Source organism: Meles meles, chromosome 21, assembly GCF_922984935.1.
Source record: "Meles meles chromosome 21, mMelMel3.1 paternal haplotype, whole genome shotgun sequence".
Classification (NCBI taxonomy): Eukaryota; Metazoa; Chordata; class Mammalia; order Carnivora; family Mustelidae; genus Meles; species Meles meles.
In genome coordinates, this window is record NC_060086.1 from 34,066,650 (window position 1) to 34,087,718 (window position 21,069).

At 49.9% G+C, this 21,069-nt stretch overlaps 1 protein-coding gene across 6 annotated transcripts in view; it reads left to right on the forward strand.

Annotated features, from left to right (window-relative positions):
• CPPED1 (calcineurin like phosphoesterase domain containing 1) overlaps positions 1-21,069 on the forward strand; it is a 98,571-nt gene that overhangs the window by 34,920 nt on the left and 42,582 nt on the right. The window lies entirely within an intron of this gene.

A 21,069-nucleotide genomic window follows, 5' to 3' on the forward strand; every position in this document is an offset into this window, starting at 1 on the left:
TCCCAGTGTGGGAGCCTCTGGACGAGAGGTCCTCTGCCAGGGATCCGTTTGCACCCCAGCATCCACCACAGTATTGGACACACAGTAGGTGCTCAGAGCATAGACGCTTTTTGGAGACAGACCGACCTGAGTCTAAAACTTGAGTCCCTTAGGAGCTGTTTGTGGGCACGTCCCTAGACCTTCCTAAGCATCTGCTTCCCTACGCAGAAGCCGAGGCTGGGGACGTCTCTGTTCTGGGGTTGTCTGGAGGATTGAACGAGGTCATAAATTACAGAGCCTACGACGGACCGAGTGATTTCCTTGCTGGCTTTCCCTTTGTCCTCTCTTGACACCGTGCTGGACCGAGGGGACGAGCTTCTCCTCTGCCTCTCGTAGCTGTCTACCAAATTTCTTTGAAAACATGGTATTTTCAGCCAAATGCTCTGACACACCGCCATTTCCTGTAAATAGTTAACACAGTGTTTTAATCTGATATGGTTTGAGAGCATGCTCAGGAGACCTTTTATCCTTTCTTAGAACGTTGCCATTGGGCTTGGGTTTGGTGGATCATCTGGAAGGGATGAAGCCCGTCCTGGATACAAACTGTTACCCGCTCATGGAACCTCTGCTTCTAAGACCCCCATGTGGAATGTTAATGCCTCGGGCCTGGGGTTCTGTCTATAAAATATCAAATGCTCAAAGGGAGACCAGGCAAGGCATTCAGTTCTGTGGGTTTTATTTGCAAGCGTCTGAAGGCCCTTCCGTACAGGTCAGGTAGGCACCCCCTTTAGGCAGCCTGTGTCGCATGGGGCCCTTCGCATCTGCTGATGTTTGTAGCTAGACTTCGGAATTCTGTGCTACCCCAGATTAGGGCGGCCGCCCAGCCTGCTTTGCCTGGGACTGTCCTGGTTACGCCACTAACATGTTTCATGTCCTGGGAAACCCCTGAGTTCTGGGCAGACCGAGATGGTTGGCTACCCGCAGTGCGCTGTCATACAGTCTTTCTATCCCCAGCCTGTCGTTTGTGAACATAAACACTTTTCAGGGCAGTGTAACTAAAGATCATAGACGTGATACATGGAAGACTGTTGATATGTGCATTTCATATGAATGCTCACCACCCTGTAGGAAGAAACAACCCACCAGGAATATACTTGGGGAGAGTGCTATAGTCAAGGTCTACAGCTTTGGTCTCGAGGGTTAAAGTTGTACCCTGAACTTAAGCTAAGCACCCTTTCATTGCTTACTTTTGTCTGATTTATTATTTTGCTGCCCGGCTTTCCTGGTATCACTCAGGAGAACCACCTGCTGCTGCTAAATACATATGTCCCTGTGACTCCTTCCCCTGGAGCAGTTTGCAGATCACTTTGCTCTGTCGCAGACCACACCCCCTCACTTGCGGTGTCTGCCCTTGTGACTTCCCGTCCGGGGGCTCCTGTTCAGAACCACAGCTGTCTGTGGACACAGCATCGTACCCATTTCAGAGGCTCTGCAGCTGAACCAACTTTCGCTTCTTTGAGGCCCCCTGCAGAGCCTGCAATGCAATTTAAATATGTCACTTAACCTGGATTGTATGTCACACCCCCCGAAACATACCTCCCAGATTTGCTGAATGTGTCTAGCTGTCGTCCCATGACAAGGCAGCAGAGATTGAATTCACGTCGTTATACGGATAGGAGCCTTCTCGAATGTACTGATGTCTGTTGAAAGAATGATCTAATATCCGAGCCCGTGGTTGCATGAAGAGGTAGATTGAAATGCTCACAGGAGGGTCACCCTGAGAGAGTTTCAGCGGTTAATCCACGAGGGTCACTGTCGGAGTCCTAGAAGTGATGCACTTCCTTTGCCCAGAGACACCCCTCGGCAGTTGACCCCATTGTTTGCTGCCTCCCACCTCAGAGAGGGGAATCTGCCCCTTGCCCTGCAGCTTTGTGGGCACAGGAGTCCCCCCCCCCCCCCCCCCCCCGCAGCTCCTGCTGTGTGTTAACACTTGCCCTGATTTGGTCTGCTCTAAGGTCCAGGAAGAGCTGGTGTTCTCCCCGTCGGCCTCTTCCTCCCAGCAGTAGAGAAGGTCCCGTGCAAATTAGATTTTTAAAAATAGACTGTGTGCAGCAGAGGATCCTGGAGGTCTCTACAGTTTCTCCTTTTGTAGGGCGAGGAATCCGCGTGCGTGTGCTCTCACCCCCTCGGTTGAACCAGGTGCCTGTGGGTCCAGTTGGGAAATTGTGTCCCCCCACCCCCCGCCCCGCAGTGTATCGAGAACAGTGGCTGTTAGTGTTGGGGGAGGAGGAGCGGCCTCTGTGTGTACGTGGGTGCCCGTGTGCGTGCAAAGCGGACCCCAAACCAATAAGCAGCTGCTTGTGAAAGTCGCCTTGAACGATGAGGTTTGGGTTTGGCGTGAAAACGTCCCATCAAAATGATCGAGGGACAACGGGGGTCTTGAAACCCATCTTTATTAGTTCATTTGTCCTCCTTCAGAGACCGCAGGGCCCCTGCTGTGGCTCTTCCCTCCTGAGATGCTCTCTGAGGACCAGATCCCTCTCGGTCTCCCGCCCGACAAACCTGCCACCCAAGGAAATAGCCAGAGCTGGGACTGACGGGCCGCCGGGGGGACAGCCGGAAAGGACCCCAGGGAGGTTGCATGTGGTGTAGGGAAATGAGCTTGATGAACTTTTCAGTGACCCAGAGCCTCGTTCGTGGCCGTTTTGGTCCGTCCTCGTCCAGCATCTTCACAGCCCGCGTGGGAGCCCGCGTGGGAGCAACGGCTGCACTTCCTCTTTTCCTGGGTCGGTCACCAAATAGGGTTGGACTTCCAGGAGACTAGACTCTGCAGGAGTAGCACGGGTGGGTGGGGGGCTCCCACTGGGAATGTGGTCCAGGGAAAAGGAAGGAAGCACAGAGTTCTTGTGAAAAATCGGAAGCGTGTTCAGATCACCCCATAGAGCAGAGGGTTTATGAGGATCTTGAAGAAAGGCAGTTCTCTTGTAAGAAACAGAAATCTACTCAAACTTAAGGGTGGAAAAAAAAGTATGTCGGGGGGTGGGTGGTGGTCAGAAGATTTCAGCGAATGGGAGGGCAGGAGTGCGCTGAGAGCTGAGGAGAGGGTGGCGTGTGGGCCCAGAGCCGGGAAAGGCGGCAGCCATTGACTTGCCCTTTCCTGGGTCCCCATGGCATTCTCCCCGTCCTTCTTCCCCTGTCTGAAGACCAGCTTTCTGGATCTGGGCACCTATATAGGATGATCCTGCCTGGCCTTCATGTCATCTCATAGCTCCTCTCCTTGGTGAGATGCGTAGATCTTAAACGGTTTGATTTCCAAGATTTCCAATACCCAGAAGAGAGCGTGTGATTGGCTCAGGTGGGATCGGATGTCTCCTGAGACCATCGGCCATCGCCAGTGGCCAGGGTCACACTGTGCAAACACGGCTGCTGGTCTCATCTCTCTCCGCGTGTGCGAGTGGGGGCAGGAATCTTCTAGACACGTCTCTCCCGGGGGGCGAAGAGGGTCTTCTGGATGCAAGCAACAGAGATGGACTAATTGAAAAGATTAGAGGTGGTTCAAGGATTGAAGGAGAAGCTGAAAAACAGGCATGTGGAGAGGAGAGGGCCCCGAGCAGCCCTGGGGGCTGGGCAGGCAGAGCTTAACCCCGGATCTCCCCCCGCACCACTGTCCAGGTGCATCCGCCGCTGCCAGGCTTCATCCTCCCGTCGCTCCACTCGGGAGTCGGTGCTGGGGTCAGGGGGGATTTGGAGCGGCCCAGTTGATGCCCATGTCTCTGCCAGGAGGAGCACGTCGTCCTGAATGGCCGTCCCAGCGGGGTCTGTGAACAGCTGCTCAGGGTGGTTCTGTGAATCACGGTGCGGCGCAGTTGTCAGAAGGAGAGACGGGATGCAGGGCAGGTGCAATCGACAGATGCCTCCACGGCGAGGCCCGTTCCGAAACAAGACGCAGGCGCAGGACAGCCCCGAGCTAGGGGACTTGCGAAGACCCACTTGGCCAGGTCAGACGGGATGGGGAGAAGGTGCATGGGCATCGCCCACTTTTCCCAGGCAGTGACATGCCTCTGCCTCCTGGAACCCGTTTCCCCACCACCCAGAGTGAAGGCAGGGAATCCGGCTGCTCAGGGAAGACACTGGAAGCCATGGCTGTGTCCTGCCGGTCTGCAGGTTCACTCTCCTGTAGTCCTGCTTGCTCCCTTCACTCCCCCCGGCCCTCTGAGCTCACCCTGTGCCAAGCAGCAGCGCTCCCATGGCTGCCAGTCCGGGGCCCTTGTGCACCTGTGGGGTGGGGAGCAGCAGTCCTTCTGGTCCGACTCGGGGTCGGTGGTAAGCATCGAGGGGGGAGAACCCTGAACAAAACAAATAAAAGCTGTCCTACAGAGAGAGTTTTCAGGAGGTAACTCTCACCACATCCAAATGATTTCCTTTGTTGGATTCTTAACCCTAGTGGAGTTTTCGAAAGCACTGCATTTGTGACGTGTGTCTGTCCGTCTGCTCAGGCTGCCGTACCACATGTCCCCAGATGGGCAGCTGTAACCCCACACAGTTCCTTTTCACGGGAAGTCCGAGATCAAGGCAGAATCTGGTGTCTGCTGAGGGACCCTTCCCGGTTTGCAGGCTGCTCCTCCTCGTGGTGTGCTCGCACAGAGGGCAGTGAGAGAGGAAGCAAGCTCGCCTGCAAATCTCAATCAAGGGCGAGAGAGGTTGGAGTTGATCGCGCTGCCCCAGTAGAGAGAGACAGACAGACACATATATGTAATTTTCATACCATTGCATACACTTTCTCTCTGTTTATTCATTTGTTTACCTGCCAGGATAGCCCTAGAGTAACCTATTTTTAGAGTTTAATAAATGTGATCAACTTGAAACCGACCAAACGGATCTATTCCCACCCACGGGAAGACCGATGTGGTTGACCAGAAGGCAGTCAGGGAGAGTCACACGAGGGCTGTCAGGGCTGAGTAAAGCTTCGCTGTGGTAGAGAACCAGCAGCTGTGAGTCACCCAGCACGGCAGCCCCTTCCCAGCCGAGCGGCGAGCGGCTCAGGTGCACGTCTGTGTTACAAACCAACATCATATAGGCCTTTCAAGACCTACAGGGCACTTCTCACCAAAAATCCAGTCCCAACCGGTGACTTTCTACTAGTAGGGTTTTACTTAAAGAGAGAGCCTCTCCATAATAGCCCTTTGCCTCTGCTCTCCGTTACGTTTGATTTCACGAACCAGAGCTGGTTTATTAGGAGAGACCTTTATCTCCAAGGCAGAGCCGCCAAACGGGCAACGCTCCGACCTTGGACGCTGGCACTCCCGTCTCCCGGCTCGGGGACTCTGGGAAGCCTCCTCTTTGTTTCTGACTCCGAACTCTGTGTTGAGTTGCCTCAAAAGACATTTCTCATTATCCCCGAGTCTTTAACTCTTCCCGAGGATTAGGTCTTGGGCTCTACATTTTTAATGTTTTCGATGTTCCAGCCTTAAAAAAAAAACCCGCAAGAAACTGAAAAGCATAAAGAACGCCAGAAATAGTCCAAAGATGAATATAAGGCGTGTACATGTGTCTGCCAGCCAGCTTCTGAAGTAAAACGTGAGCACGGCGCTTGAAGCCGCCTGCGTGCCACTCTTGTTAGGGATTAAGGGCCCGTGACAGAAAATCCCAAGTAAACGTGGCACGCTCGGTCTCCAGCGACGAGAAGTTTGGGGCTGAGCATTCCCGGGACTCAGGCTTCTCTAGCTCGGTGCTCCTCCGTCAGGGGACAGCCCTTGTCCCCGGCTGCATAGCTCTCCTGTCGGACACCCGGGAAGGGGGAAGGCCAGTGCAGCAGGGCTCTTCAAGAAGGGTCTCCTAACGGCGTCGCTTCAGAGGCTGGGCTTGCCCCGGGAAGTATGGTCTTGTAGGTGCCGTTAGGAAGGAAGGAGAGAAGGGTAATGAGGTGGGCAGCCGGCAGCTTCTGCCCTTGAGGGAAAGATTGGCCTGAGTTAGGAGCGTTTTAAAATGGGGTCTCTGGGACACCTGGGTGGCTCAGTGGGTTAAGCCTCTGCCTTCGGCTCAGGTCATGATCTCAGGGTCCTGGGATCAAGCCCCGCATCGGGATCTCTGCTCGGCGGAGAGCCTGCTTCCCCCCTCTCCCTCTGCCTGCCTCTCTGCCTATTTGTGATCTCTGTCTGTCAAATAAATAAATGAAAATCTTTTTAAAAAATTATTTTAAGGGGCGCCTGGATGGCTCAGTGGGTTAAAGCCTCTGCCTTTCGCTCAGGTCATGATCCCAGGGTCCTGGGATCGAGCCCCACATCGGGCTCTCTGCTTGGCAGGGAGCCTGCTTCCTCCTCTCTCTCTCTCTCTGCCTGCCTCTCTCCCTACTTGTGATCTCTATCTGTCAAATAAATAAAATCTTAAAAAAAAATTATTTAAAAAAAACGGGGGGCGCCTGGGTGGCTCAGTGGTTTAAGCCACTGCCTTCGGCTCAGGTCATGATCTCAGGGTCCTGGGATCGAGTCCCGCATCGGGCTCTCTGCTCGGCAGGGAGCCTGCTTCCCTCTCACTCTCTCTGCCTGCCTCTCTGCCTACTTGTGATCTCTCTCTGTCAAATAAATAAATAAAATCGAAAAAAAAAACAAAAACAGGACCTCTTTGTGTTTTTACTCTATGCGTATGACCCCCGCCCCCCCCAGGAAGACCTAAGCTTATTTTAAAACTTGATGTCGATGTAGATGGGAGCATGAACTGTGTGTGGCGTTGAGCCGTACGTGGGAGGCCTCTGGATTGGCGTGAAGCACGCTGGCCTGTTTCTGTCCACTGTGGGCGAGCGTTCCCGTGGGCGAGCACAGCACAGCTTATTGACCCTCCTCCGCTGTGCTCTTGGTCGACAGGTCAGGGGTTTTGGTTACTGCATTTACTCTCTCCCCTTCTGTTAGCCCGGCTGGCGATTTTTCTCCTCCTTTGCATTTCAGGTTATTTTGGGTTGGACGCCAGACCTAGTGGATTTTACCTTGTTGGATGCTAGATATTTCTGTCTTCCTATTAATATTTTTGAGCCGTTCTGGGGCACAGCTGTTTGGAACAGTTCAGCCTTTTCAGTCTTGCTCTTAAGTCGATGGGCCCCGAGCCGAGTTTGGTTTGGGGCTCATTTTTCCCCACCATTGATGCAAACCCCTTCGAGTGTTTTTCCTGACGGCTCCTGAATTTCGAGGCTCTCCCCCTCCGGCTGGTAGGGATGGGAGTCGTTCCTGGCCCTGTGTGGACACCGAGGACTGTTCCCTCTGCGTGTTTCAGGTGTTTTCCTTCCTTGGCCTGAGATGGTACCTCACCTGCGCCGATCTGTTCTCACTGACGGCTCCGAGGGGGACCCTGGAGTTCTCTGTCAAAGCAGCTCTGCCCTTGCTCATTCTCTGCCCTCAAACTCTCGGCCCCGGGTGCCCCGACTCAGCCCCGAGATGACGGGCTCTCTGCCGGGTCTGCTCTACCCGCGGCACTGCCTGGAGACTGTGCCCGCGGCGTCTGGGCTGTGGCACGGCCCCCGCCTCACTTGCTCAGACCACCCCCCCAACCCCATCCCGGCATGCTCACCGGCGGCTGTGGCCTCCAGGTCGGTGAACTGAGCACCAGAGCTTTGTGGGGTTTTCCAGTGTTTCACTCATTCCAGGCAGGAGGGTCAGTCCTGTGTGTGTTCCTCCTCCCCGCCTGGAAGCAGAAGTAGGCCCCCGTGTGCTCATTAATTTCCTCTTTGTAATTGCTGGAGAGGTGAGGTATCTTTTCGGATCACGTGGATTTCTTCCTCCCTGAATTGTCTGTTCTTGTCTGCCTGTTTTTTTCCATTGAGATATATATATATATCTCATATATATATATGTATATATATATATATATCTTAGTAACTTGGAACAGCCCTGTATGTGTTTCACAGATTAATCTTTTGTCAGCATATATCGGTTGTTGCTGTCTTTTCCTAGATTGAATTATCTTTTCATTTAAAAGGTGATGCTATTGGGGCACCTGGGTGGCTCAGTGGATTAAGCCGCTGTCTTCGGCTCGGGTCATGATCTCAGGGTCCTGGGATCGAGCCCCGCATCGGGCTCTCTGCTCTGTGGGGAGCCTGCTTCCTCCTCTCTCTCTCTGCCTGCCTCTCTGCCTGCTTGAAATCTCTATCTGTCAAATATATAAATAAAATCTTTAAAAAAAAAAAAGATGATGCTATTTGTGATGGACCGAAGTTTTAGCGTTAGTATAGTCCGGTTTTGTCAATTTCATGTACAGTCAGTGCATCTTTTTGTTTTAAAAAAATCATTCTTTACCCTCAACTCATTAAGATATTCTACTATATTTTCTTCTAAAAGCTTAATAAGGTCCTTATATTTTGGACTGTAATTTATTTGGAACTGAGTTTAGTGTGTGGTGGGGTAGGGATCCAGTTTTATCTTACTTTTTTCTCGTTGTGACCGCCACTTGCCCCAGCCCCACGTAGTGGTTCGTCTATCTGTGCAGACGAGAGTTAGGACCGGAGACGTGCCCACAGGAAGGCCTGGCCACATGCCTGGCTGGTATCCAGGAATCGGCATTTTGGGCGGAGGGTCCCAGAACTGAGCAGGTCCTCCCTGTGCCTTGACTGTGTAGATCACATGGCTTACACTTCTGTCCTGTGAGTCTGGAATGCTTTACGTGCCCCCCAGAGGCTGTCTGCATGACCAGCCCCAAGAAAGGACTAGAACAAGGTGTCTCTCAGGTGTTTTCTTGATAGACAACATGTCACATGTGTGGTCAGAGCTCACTGCCGGCGGCGTTAGGCACGTCCTCTGTGCCTGCCCCAAGAGAGGTCTCTGGGAAGCTGGTGGCTGATATCCATCCTGCGCCGTTGGCCCTTCTGCTGCTTTGCCCTCTGTTCCTCTGCTGTGACAAAGTCCCAGCTGTGAGCATGACTGTGTGCAGAGTTCCGTCCCGTGAGCCCTCCTTAGAGTCATCAGACCTGGGAGCGGTCTTGGGGACTTCTCAGGACTAGATACCGGGCAGTGTTCATAACCACTCTTGGACATTAGTTTCTTCATCGAAGCCCCTAAGCTCCCTTCCCTTCCGGGTGGTTCATACAATTCTGGGCACGTACCCTGTGCCACTCAATAAATGGTAATTAATAACCCTAGGAAAGGAGCAGGTAAAGTCTATGGTAGTTTGGAGGAAGGTGTTAAATATTCAGCAGTAAATCTTTCAGGCAGGTATATTTTATGTTTTTGCAATTAGTGACATAAATTATGACTGCCAACCATAAATAGGTATGGGGAAAAAGGTTTTTTTTTTATCATCTTGGAATATTTATAATTCCTCTAATATCTTCAGTTAACAATTTTCTACCTCCTTCGTTCATGTCTGAGAATTTAGAATCCCAAGGTCGTTTAGCATGCCTGGCATTCCCACCTTCGTGTCGTGCTATGGCCTGAATGTTTGCGTCTCCCACAGAATTCCTGTTGTGAAGTCCTAGCCCCCCATGGGATGGTATTAGGAGGTGGGGCCTTTGGGACAAGATTAGATCCCATTTGGGAGGTGAGTGGGATTAGTGCTTGATAAAAGGGACCCCCCAGAGTTCCCCGGCTCCTCTTACCACCTCGCAAAGACACAGTGAGAAGTCGGTCAGCTGCAGCCCAGAGGAGGGCCTCACCAGAACCTGGCCATACTGGCACCCCAGTCTTGAACTTCCAGCCCCCCGAACTGTGAGAAAGAAGTTTCTGTTGTGTATAAGTCACCCAGTTTGTGACACTGTGTTAGAGCACCCCGCCCTGAGATGGGTCACCGTGTGATTTCTAACACAGCATGCCAACTCTACAGCCCAGTTGCTTTCATTCATACCGTTCCTTTAGGGAGCGGTTCGTTACCGGGGAATCACTTACGTCACAGGTGATTCCTTGATTCACAAAGTTTTGAAAGACCTGTCTACAGTAATTTAAAATATTTTTTCTCTCAATGTTATCATTTCTATTTCTCTATTTGTGTGTTTCTAAGAATGTCTCTATTTTGTCATGTCTTAAGTCCTGTTGACTTTAGTTGACCTAGACACAAGGTGTCCACAAGAATGGTTGGCCACACTCTCTAGAGGTTGTGAGCTGCCTCACAGTTAACTGTGAATCTTCCCCTAAAACTGGAACCCTTGTCCAACTTGTCTGTTCAGTGTCTTTGTCCCTTAGAAATTCATGTGTCAGACCAGCTCTTCCACAGTGGGGTTTTTCCGTGGCTTCCATGAACAGATCAGAAGGGTCCGACTGACTTTTCTCCCCTCTTGAAGGGAAGCAGATTTCAAAGACTGCTGTAAATTGAGAGGAATTTTTTTAAAAGGTTTTATTTATTTGACAGACAGAGATCACAAGTAGGCAGAGAGGCAGGCAGAGAGTGAGGAGGAAGCAGGCTCCCCGCTGAGCAGAGAGCCCGATGCGGGGCTCGATCCCAGGACCCCGAGATCACGACCTGAGCCGAAGGCAGCGGCTTTAACCCACTGACCCACCCAGGCGCCGTTGAGTGTAATGTCTTGAACCATACCGCAGCAAGCGGAGATCCCCTCATCACTCGTGACGATTGCTGTCTCTCTCCAGCCCGTAATTCTCCGCAGCTCTCCATAAACAGATCTGTCTCCATTCACTTACTCTACAAAAAAAGTGTCCAAAGAAGATTTGTTTTTTTCTGCTTACTTTTTAATGTCTGCTATCACACTCTCCAGAGGATCGCTGCTGCCATCCATGGTTTCCCGTCTGCTTTCGTGTCCACTTTATTATGAGTTATTGTCGATTTTGTCATCATTGGATCCCGTTATATTCCCATGTTGGGCGGTTCTCCCCATGTGGAAGCGAGAATGTTTCCTAGTTTTAGATGTTTTAGACTGATGTTTTTAGACTGATGAAGCAGATGACTTACCAGGCATTTTAAACGGGTGCAGACCCTTTGCCTTTTCTCTGTAGACAGCAGGTGCATCACTTGGGAGAGCGTTCGGCTACAGGGAACGGCCTCCCAAGTGTCGGCGGCTGAAACAAAGTTCTGCAGTCCAGCAGCTCAGCAGGCTCCCCTTTCTGACTATGAGCCCCATCACTCCCCTTTCTGACTGTGAGCCCCATCACTCCCCTTTCTGACTGTGAGCCCCATCACTCCCCTTTCTGACTGTGAGCCCCATCACTCCCCTTTCTGACTGTGAGCCCCATCACTCCCCTTTCTGACTGTGAGCCCCATCACTCCCCTTTCTGACTATGAGCCCCATCACTCCCCTTTCTGACTGTGAGCCCCATCACTCTCAGCACGCTGGCTTCCGTGCTCCTGCTTGTTACCGTCTGGCCCTCAGCATAGGGTTCCCCTCTTACCAGGAAAGTGAATGCGTCCCTAGGATTATGCCCTCAGGACACGCCCCCCCCCCCCCCCCCCTGCGGGCAGGTGGAATCCTGCTGAGGTCCCCTCAGTCAGATCAGGGCCAGCGGGACTATTCCTGGGCTCCAGGGAATCTTAGAAAACAGGGAAGAAGAAAGTGCTCGTTGGCATGGTCCAATCAGAGTCCATCACCAGGGCCTAGCACAGCACTGCCCTGACCAAGATTAGGTCTCTCTCGGCAAGGGAGAAGGAAGAAGGGGTCCTGCTTACACCATATGCCACAGATAGGACTTTTCGGTCTCTGTCTTTCTCTCGTAATCCACATCCCACCCCACAAACGTGTAGATATCAGATAGCCACCAGGATTCTGTCTGAACATTCCCACCCTTTTCCAGACTCACTCATATACCTTCCCCTTGCTCTTATGGGTAAGACCCTATCTACTTACAAGAAATACAAGGTCCAGAGGTCTGGCTGTCCGCACCTCCCACAGCCCAATCTTGTTCTGTGCCGTCCCTGTTCTCCACACCCTCTGCCCCAGCCCACAGTCCTGTTCTGTACCCTCCTCTCCTGCCACAGGGGTGTGCACCTGCCCTTCACTTTGCTGAGCATTCTCTCCTTTGTCCCCTTCACCCCTGACCTTCTCCACAGGCTCAAAACCCCTTAAGTACAAAGGATGGAATTTCAAGTACCCCCTTCTTCATAACACTAATAACATAACACTTAGAACATAACATTCTAAGTTTACATTTATATGCCAGCCCCTTTTTTGTCCTTACATCAGTAGACAATGAGCTCCACAAGAGCAAGGACCAGACAGAGTTATACTCATGATTTGTATTCTTTACGAATGCTTTTGACTGTGGGTTCTGAGAAAAAGTGGCTTAAGTAAAAATAGGGCTTATTTTCCTCACATAATAACAAGTCTAAAAAAAGTCGATATCTGCTGGTATTAACGTTGCTTAACACCGTCGTGATCCGTGTCTTTGCTGTGTTCCTGTGACTCTCCTCATGACTGCAAGATGGCTGCTGTGGCCCAGCCATCCCGTCCATGTTTAAGAGAAGGAAGCGTTACCACTGACGTATGAGCCTGTCATCAAGGAAGCAGAAGTTTCCCTGGAATCCCCCTGCCCACCGCCCTGTGTCACCTTGTTACTTTGCCCCTTCTAGCCAGAAAGGATCCTGGAAACCAGGTATGTAGCTTTTTCCAGCCTCTGTACTGGAGGTGAACAAGAGAGAGAAAGGGAAGAAATAGGAGTTAGGCCAGCCTACCCGTAGTGATCGGCCCACTCCTGTTCCCCCCACATTTACCTGAACAAGTACTTTGGTATTAGTGGACAAGTAGGAGAAACTCACTTGCTTTGATGATTTGTACATTCATTCATCCCTTGTCTGGTGTGAGCTAGTCTCTATGCTCGTACCCTATATGCACTTTTTTTTTTTTTTAAATTCTCATAACAGCCCTAGCAAGTAGGCATTATTACCCTTACTTTGCAATTAGAAACGGAATCTCAGGAAGAATAATTGACTTGCCTGAGGTTGTGCAGCTCAGTAAGGGGCAGGACCAAGCCTCAAAGCCAGACCTCCCTCCCAGCAGAGCCCTCTTGCCATCCACAGCGACACCCCGCCTGCTGGAGTCCTTCCGGCAGATCTCCTGCGCTTGACCTTGTCCTGCTGCAGGGCATGGACTGTTGCCTGCCAGAGTTTGGCTTCTACATTGAACATGTATTGGCAGAAACAGTTGGTTAATAATATTGCAACAGTAATATGGGGTGATTGTATCTTTGGGGTTTGATAAGGTGACTTTCATTCCCTGAGCAGGGTTGGAATTTTTAGCACGGGGCCTGGGATGGTGGCCTCCTTAATAGGCCTTTACCCGGCACTGAGTCCGTACTCTTAGACTCTGAATCATTTGTTTAATCTTGCTGTTGAAGTAGCTGAGCTCCTTTGCCGGGAGCTTTTTGCCCTTCATTATTCCCGAAAATCCCAACGTTCTTGTTTCAGAATAAATGAAACCGTGATCATCTATATTCATGCCCTCAGCTTAGAGTGATGCATTTATGAACTCAAATGCTCAGACATTTCATCCCTGGAACGTGCTTTTTAATAGCGTGTGTGGTTTTTGTGTGTGTGTGATTGTAAAAGTAATAGATGCTCAATTGAGAGAAATTAGGGAAGAAGAAGAATGAGAAAAATTACTCATAATTCTGTACCACCCAGAGGCAATAACTATTAACATTTTTGGCATATTTCTTTCTAATCTTTAAAAAAAAATTTTTTTCTTTGCATAGCTGAGTTCATACATTATTTGCAGTTTTCTGCGCTGTGATTTTTCACGTAACGTAAATAAGCCTCTTTGTTATTACAAGCATCATTGCGAATGGCTGGATAATGTCCCTTCATTAAGAATACGCCATCTTTCATATTTTTAAATGTGCACTAAAATAAAACAGAGCCCCTTAAGTAATAAATTATAAGTAAATAAAATAGAGCCCCTCGAGTAAAAATTTTCTCGAATATTATTTTCTGTGCTTTAGGATGAACATTTTCTTGATAGATATGCTTCAGCATCCGTCTCTTAATTTTAAGATTTTATAAGTGTGTTTTGTGGTGTCGCATGCCGAAGTAGATTCCCGGTTTTGCTGATCTCCTCTTCACTCCGGCGGTGTCTGTTCTCTTTCCGAATGCCCGGGGTCTTCCTCATTTTACGGCTCACGTGGTTGGTTTCTGTTTCCAGGGCCATTCCTATAGGGCTTGATCTCTTCCTGTCCAGCAAGCACTCGGGGGCTGGCCTCAAATCCAGATTCGCCAAGACAACAGTGTGAAAGTTTGCATTCTCTCTGGCCACCCGCATTCCTTCTTTCTCCCCAGGAGACGCGGAGTGCCAGGCTGAGCCACCGCAACACGTGTCTGGGTAGGGATTTTACTGTGATTTCTTCCGTGGCCAGGTTTAATGCTCAAGTGTGTATGGAGACGGTGTTTTTTGTCATGTCTGTTTTAGCTTTGCATTTCAAGGCCTGGAGAATAATTTATTCTACTCCCTCAAGTAACGTGTGCTACAAATATGAGAACCCATCGAATTTTTTTTTTTTTTAAGATTTCATTTATTTATTTGAGAGAGAAGAGCACAAGGAGGGGCAGGTGGGCAGAGGGAGTGGGAGAAGCAGGCTTCCTGCTGGGCAGGGAGCCCAAGGTGGGGCTCAGTCCCAGGGCTCTGGGATCATGACCTGAGCCCAAGGTAGACGCTTAACTGACTGACCCAGGTAGGCGCCCCTAGATTTTTTAATTTTTAGAAAAATACATTTTGCAAATTTTTTTCAGAAGACACCATTTCCTCTTAAGTCAAGTGCATCATTCAGGGGTGCCTGGGTGGCTCAGTGGGTTAAGCCTCTGCCTTCAGCTCAGTCAGGATCTCAGGGTCCTGGGATCAAGCCCCGCATCGGGCTCCGTGCTCCCCTCTCTCTATGCCTGCCTCTCTGCCTACTTGTGATCTCTGTCAAATAAATAAATAAATAAATAAATAAAATCTTTAAAAAACAAAACAAAACAAACCCAGTAAAACCCCACAAATGCATAATTCAGGAGTATCTGAATCCAGGTGTCTTCCAGCTCTGTGTTATAAGAAGAACGGAGAACTGGTACCCTGTGTTCTTCCAGGTCCAAGCCCTCACCTGGGACCTTTCATTTTCTTTCTCTAGATGTGTACGAACCTGCAGTGATTGCATTGTCATCGTCAAAAAGCCTAAAATGCTTTTGGGGTTTGCACACGGCTGTTCCCAACACAGAAATCGTTGCTACCTCACGAGGACTTGAGTCTGACAGTTTCTCAACAGATGATTAACCAGCTTGTCTGTGCCCAGGAGGCCTGTCGGTCTTAGAACGGCGTGATGTGCAGGAGTCCAGTCTGCGGGCGCATGACTGATGAAGCCTTGGCAGGAACTTGAGGACCCCCTCCCTGCCTTGCTCTGTGGTGCCTTGTGCTGTGAGGATGCCAGGCTGCTCCAGGAGGCTGGTCTCTTAGAGACTCCTGTGACTACCAACCAGCCTTGCATTCCTCTTGTGGGGAGGAGGAGGCTGTGGGTCTAGGGGTATGGGGGCTGCGGCCGGTGGTGTGATGAGGAGCACAGTCCGAGGCTGTCCTTACTGGAAATGAGCACAGCCTTTGACTTGCACATTCCTTTATCGCTGCTTTTACCTCTACGTCGGGCTCTTTCTAGAAAATTACTCATAATGGAAGGGTAGCATTCCATGTCGGTGGCTTCGAGAACCACCTCCCACCAGTACATCCTTTATTGAAGTGTGGTGTGTGGATCACCTTGTGGACACCATGATGTGAGCCTTGGATTGCAAACACTTTCTTTTCCTTTTTTTTTTTTAAGATTTTCTTTATTTATTTGACAGAGAGAGATCACAAGCAGGCAAAGAGGAGGGGGGGAAGGAGGCTGCCCGTTGAACAGAGAGCCCAATGCAGGGCTCGATCCCAGGACCCTGGGATCATGACCCGAGCCGAAGGCAGAGGCTTTAACCCTCTGACCCACCCAGGCGCCCCAGGATTGCTAACATTCTCTAGAGGAAGAATCACTCGAAACCTGACCCATCTGCTAACAGGCCTTCTACCTGCATCAGAGTCCACGTTCCCTGTTTATCATCGACGACCATCAGTATTCTTATTGTCACGGTGACTTTTCCTTGGTAGAACGAGATGCCGGCAATGTTTATATTTTAAAAAATGACCAGATTCTTCAGTCCTGCGGCAGGTGTCCCCTGACACTGAGAGGATGAATACCAGGAAGACAGAACATGATTTAGGTGTTCCTCTAGCCTTCCCCTTCTGCTGTTCTGTATCTGGCCACCACACCAGTAGCCTCGAGCCCCTTGGCTGCCCAGCTCTCGTGTCCCTTTTCTTCTCACCACCTGGCCAGTCGGGCAACCTGTACAGCCCAACATGGTTCATAGAAATCTTCAGTAAGGTGGGGGACTCTGCAGACTCCCCCTTTCATTCTTCCATTTCATTTCTTTCTTCTTTCATTCTTCCAAAAAGTTGTGGCCAATATGAGCCTTGCAGCCAGTGGGGTGAGTTGAAACCTCCGTCCTGACCATGCCCATCCCTGTTCAAAACCCTTCAGGGAACTCCCCCCCCACCATTGCTCTTAGAGTCCAGACGGGTTCCTACCATAGGCCACAAGGCTCTGCCTGATCCACCCTGCCTGCCCCGTCTCCCGTCTCCACTCTCCGAGTGGGCTTTGCCTCCTCTCTGTTCTCACACATACTGTTCCTCTTCCCATTACCTCCTCTCCTTCCTTCCTGTACCCGAGCTGCTGCTGACCCCCTGGATGCTTGTTACCCTAGCCTCAGGCCCTTGTTTGCACATCACCTTTTCACAGAGATGGTCCCTGATTGTAAAATTGCCTTTCTTCCATCCTCTCCCTAACACCCACCCTGGGGTAATTTCCCCATGACAGTTAGTGCCTGGTAACATCCAACACACCGTCTGTCCTAACTGTACCGAGTCTCTGCGCTAGTGGGTGAGCTCCGCGAGGGCCGCAGTGTGTGTGTCTGTGTTCATCTGTGCTCTTGGTCCCCAGACCGAGTGGGTGTCCGGGAGATGTTTGTTAAGCCAACGGGAAGAATACGGAGCCTAAGTCATTGCCCTCTTCCCTTTGTGCTTTTCTCTCCGGGTTACAATTCACTTTCTTTTAATACACCAGCTGGAAGTTTCCAGACGCCGAGGGCCAAGATCTAGAGGTATTTAAACCTTCTCCTCTCCTAGGGAGAGTGCTAAGCAGTATTTGCTTGTACCGCACCCAGTTTTCAGACCTCTGCTGGCATCGGGGTTGGATTTCTGAAGGTCCAAGCCACCTTAGACTTAACAGGGACCCCCCTCACCCCCCACCCCATATGCCCAGCTCACTGCAACAAAGTCAGAACGCCGGCAGCAAGCTCAGGCACACTACAAGGGCACAGGACGTCTCGTGTCCCAGATGCCAGGTGCTCTGGTCCATTTACACGTCCCCTAAGGCCTAAACACTGCCAGCAAGGTTATCCAGGCCTATGTCTCCCCCACTGTTGGGGGCAGTTTCATCTACATGCGACTTACTTTCCTCAGTGGGGCACCAAGGAGGGGCGGGTCCCTTTTAAATCTGTTGTAGGACCCGTTCCTCAGCACATGAGCACAGCTTCTGGACAGAGAGAGACTTCCCACTGTGTCTCTGCAAACACACCATGTTCTGTTCTGTTCCTTTACTAACGTAACTAATATTTATATAGGGCTTGCTGTGTGCCAGGCATTGTTCTAAGTGCTTTGCAAAGATGAAGTCACTCCATCTTCATAACAGCCCTATAAAGCAGGCAGTGTAATTATACATATTGTTTCACCATGTGCAATTCATCTTTGGGGAAGGGGCACCTGGATCTTGGTACAAATTGCTTTACAGTCAGTGCCTGCTCACTCTGTCTCTTTGCCCAAGGGATGGAGGGGGAAAAATAGTATTTGTTCAGTGGAGCGTGCCAGAGGGGCAGATTTTCAGGCCCTTGAAAAGGAGGTGCTCCCCGGATCCCCCAGACGTCCGTATACTTGCAGTGGCAGCGACCAGCGTCTCCCCAGCTGTCCCTCCGGACAACATTCCCCACTTCTCTGCCTGTTGGCAGGCCTCACCCCATTTCCTGTCCTGCATCTTCCTGCCTTGCCCAGTGTCTGAAGTCTGGTGGTGGGCAGGGGAGAGCAGTTGAGCACAAGGTAGGACAGAGGAGCCGTGTAGTCTCTGGCCCTGGCTGATCTCTGCTTTGAGGCTGTCTCTTGCTTCCCAGTCTTCGTGGGGTACACACCAGGGTTTGTGATCCCCTGTGTTCAGCCCTACTACCTCATCTGCTCCGACGACGGGGCCTCGTGAGAACCCCATAGCCACTCGGAGGGGATGAACTACATTCTGGACATGGAAATACCTTTGGGACAGGAAAGTGATTTTCTTAATTACAAAAATTATTGTGTAATAGTTTATATGGATTATGGAATTGCTGTTTTACAGTGACCCAGAATAGTGCTGTGGTTTAAAGTCTTGCTTCTCTGGTTCAGTTTTTCATCTTTGTCAACATTATATAGGCATGCGGATTAGGAAGTCAGATCGTTGTACACAGACTGTTATGAGAAGGGGCAGCTCATGACTCTTCACCTGGCCGTGGCTCCCTTCCCAGCAACAGCACTCGTCAGTGATTTTGGCTAATGATGTTGATAACCACTCTGCAGTTCTAAATAACACGCTTATGTTACCATTTCTGGATCTGCCCTTTGTTATTTATTGAAGCTGCATCTTCATTAAATTTTAATTTTAGTTATATCAGTATTTGGTATTTATAATAGTTCATTTCTTTATGCATTACCTTAAACATTATTCACAACTGAGCCATGTTTGTATGTCATGATGGTTTTCCCTGCAGATTGTTTTTGTGTTTTCAAAACAAACTGTCTTGGGGCGCCTGGGTGGCTCAGTTGTTGGGCATCTGTCTTCGGCTCAGGTCATGATCCCACGGTCCTGGGATTGAGCCCTGCATGGGGCTCCCGGCTCTGCAGGAAGCCTGCTTCTCCCTCTCCCATTTCCCCTGCTTATATTCCCTCTGTCGCTATCTCACTCTCTGTCAAATAAATAAAATCTTAAAAAAAAAAATTAACTGTCTTAATTTCTATTTTAAAGATTTTATTTTATTTTTTAAAGTAATCTTTACACCCAAGATGGGGTTCAAACTTACAACCCTGAGATCAAGAGTCACATGATCTACCAACTGAGATAGCCAGGTTTTCCAAAATGTCTTAATTTTTAAAAACATTTTATTTATTTGTTGAGAGTGAGTGAGCAAGAGAGCATGAGTGAGGTGCAGGGGCAGAGGGAGAGGGAGAAGCAGACTCCCCATTGATCAGGGAGCCCGATGCGGGACTCGATCCCAGGACCCCAAGAGCATGACCTGAGCTGAAAGCAGACACTTAACTGGCTGAGCCACCCAGGCACCCCTTAATTTTTTAAATGTTCTAATTCAACCTCAGGTGAAAGTTCACAGACTTCCTTTCAGTAAATTTTAAAAATATTGGGCACTCTGTCAGCTTCAGCTTTTTGAGTTCTGTCTAGGACAAAGTTCTCTGTTTTGTGTCTGGTTCCTCTAAGCCCACAAACAGCTACTGTCTTGAGATTTCCACCCTCATTCTAGAAACTGACTACCTTCACTTCTCTCATGTAGGGCCCTGTTTCCTTCCTTGTTAGGTGGGTGACAGGCTCTTGTAGCTTCTGGAGAAGAATTTATATTTGAAATACCCTCATGTAGCCTCACATTAATTGGAGATTGTGGTAGTTCAGCTGGGTATAGAATGTTAGGTAAGCAGTCGTTTTTCTCTCAGCAAGCCAGTTACTCTCTTAACTTTTCCCACTGATTATTTAACTTTCTGAGTGAGCTAAGCCCCCTGTCTACCTGCTCTCCGGGTTCCGCATTTCTGTGGCTGTTCTTCCTCTCCTCTTACGTAGTCCTGGAGCATTTACTGTTTTTGCAGTACGGTGTGTGGAAGGAGCAGAGCTAAGTATGTGTTTCCAGTCTGTCATCTTTAGCTCTTAGGGCTTGAAGATGGCTTTTAGCTCTCAGTCTCACCAAACATGATCACTCTTGTGTTTTCTCTGAGTCCTTTCTGCCGAAAGGTTTGAGAAAAGCAAGGTTTTATTGCTCTCAACCTTTCCTAGCTACCCCAGACATTGTATTCTGCATTCCTCATTTCCAGCAAAATGGCAAGATGATTCTGATTCTGTGTCCAGGCCAATCTGAGTACCCTAACTAACCTGACTAACCTAACTTGTAGGTTCCCAAGCCGATGTTCCAGGTGTTCCCCACGCCCCTGGCACTTGCTCAGCATTTCGGTCGAGAGGCACAGTGGAACCCCGGCTTGTAAATTAGATTGTTTCCCCCAAAGAACTGAGGATGCTTGTTGGCCCTGCACCCCTGGGGCTCCTTCTGGGGCCTCCTTCCAGTGCAGCAATGACGATAGGCAGAGTGGATGACGGTGAGGAGTCCCACACACCTTCTTTGCTCCCAGTGGTGGTGACCATGCCCACAGACAGGATGGCAGCATCTCTCAATGCCTGAGATGCTGCTGAGCTCCCAGACCTTGAATGTCCCATCCGTTCACCACTCAGGCCCTTCCCCAGCAAAGCTGACCCTTTATCCTCTCCTTACCCCCTTTACCTAACCTTCTTGCGTCACAGAACCAGCAAGACCATAGTTCACATCATTTGATGTGGTTTTACTCATTAGAAGGGCATTAGCAGGAGGAGGGGCCCCAGTGTCCTGGCCAGGCAGGTCGACTGGTCCCGTAGCAGGGGTTTAGTACAGTAACAGGTGCATCAGGATGCAGTAATGCCCATGCTTAGCACATGGTAAGAATTCCGTGGGGGATAGCTGACATCATATTTATTATTTCTTCTCATAGACTGAGCTTCTGAGTCTCCTAGGAGAGTTACTTGCTTCACTTGGTCAAACTTGAACTGTGACCTTGGCTGACCTCACTCTTTCTTTGGGGTCCCAAGAGTATATTCAGCCTAAAGACCCTTCATCTTTATTTCCTCTGCTTCTTCATCTATCAGAGATGTGTTACCGCCAGACCCCACTCATTTAGTATGTTTTTCTTCTATTAATGTAACAAGTAATATCTCTAAGTATAGATAACCACATAATTATTCCTCTGCCGAACCTTTAATCAGATGCATTTAGTGTACTCATTATTTCACATCATACATTCCT